The sequence below is a fragment of the Pinus tabuliformis genome, chromosome 3_2 (assembly GCF_031772625.1).
Source record: "Pinus tabuliformis cultivar Carrire ecotype Pingquan chromosome 3_2, CPIR1, whole genome shotgun sequence".
Lineage (NCBI taxonomy): Eukaryota > Viridiplantae > Streptophyta > Pinopsida > Pinales > Pinaceae > Pinus > Pinus tabuliformis.
The window spans coordinates 1,092,926,098-1,092,927,636 of NC_142302.1; positions in this window are offsets into that span (position 1 = coordinate 1,092,926,098).

The following is a 1,539-nucleotide window of genomic DNA, read 5'->3' on the forward strand; positions in this document are numbered from 1 at the left end:
AATATTACAAGCATAAATCCATCTTAACTTTGGATCTACCAAGTCTCCAGAGGGATCAAATATTTCAAGATGCAAACCTCTTTTTGAGTGAAAAACTTGAGGAAAGGTTTTCACCTCTAGAGATTTGATTCCTCTAGGCTCTTGGCAAATCTAGAGGTCAGATGGATCTATGTTGATTTTGAGCAAACACTAATAAAAAAATTTAACAATAAGAAATTTTCTATTTTCAATTGTTTTATATAATATATACATAGTTGACTTTGAAAGATTTTATTTATGATGTACATTCTCCACATTAAAATGCTAATGCATTCCCCATCATATTCAATGTTAAATGTTACACACATGTATATCTATCTATTTTTATCTATATACACACACAGATTGAATTGTTTTTGTTATTAATATTATTTTAAATGTTACATGTCATCTCCAGATTAAACATTTAAGGAAATAAATTACACATCATATATTATCAATAATATTATTTTTACATGCCATTTGTTAACTCCGTGATTTGATCTCTTTTTGTAAAGTTTATGTCAAGTTAACTTAGAAATTGAAGTATTTTATTTATGGCACACATTGAATGTTTTTGTTATTACTATTTTTTTGTTATTATTATTTTTTGATTTGTTAATGTAAGTATTGTTTTATTAGAGAAGATTTTTTATTAAAAAAAATAAAAAAATTGATATTTAATGTAATTGGCTAATTATAAGCATAATCATATAAAGTTTTTACAAAGAGTGGATTAGGGTTTACTGCAACTCTATCAGTGCTCATCATGAACCAAAAGCATGTATGTGGATTCATCTTATCCATGGGTGAGATTTCAAGGTGAAGGGTTCTTATGCACAGATGCTTTGAGCAAAGAAATATGCCGAAATTTTCATGTGAGAAACAATGCGGCTCAGTGCCAACTTTACCTCGCCTCAAACTACCATATTGCACCTGAAATGCTCTATAAATCATTGACAAAGCCATGTGTTATGGTTAAAGGCCCCCTCACTAGTATCCAGCCTGCGTTGGTCGACGATTGTGTTGTTTACTGGGAGGACTTCATGGAAAACGCTTTAAGTATCTGGCCAAGAACTAGCATCGCACACCATGTTTATATAGTAGAGATGCATTCCACATACATAGATCCATATTTGGAAAAAGGGTCCTAGGTGGGAACTCAATCCTCTTATGGGTTTCTAGATTTGATTGTGTGAAAGATATAAAAAAAGCCGCTAGAGCATCAACTTGGCATCATGAAGGCCTTGCAACGACTATTATTATATGAAGGGAAGTAATTAATGGATTTTTTCATGTTCTACGAATATGGCATTTCAAGAGATTTCACTATAATCCTAAATGTGAGGTTATGGTGTTCTGGGTACAAGGAAACTATATGCCTCAATATCTTATAAGGAAGTTGTTCAATCTAAAAACCTAGTGGATCTGAGTCATTCAAAGACATAGTACAAGGGAAGATACATAGTTCATTTGATTAGATCCAAAATATCCCAGGACAATATATCATTGAACAGATGA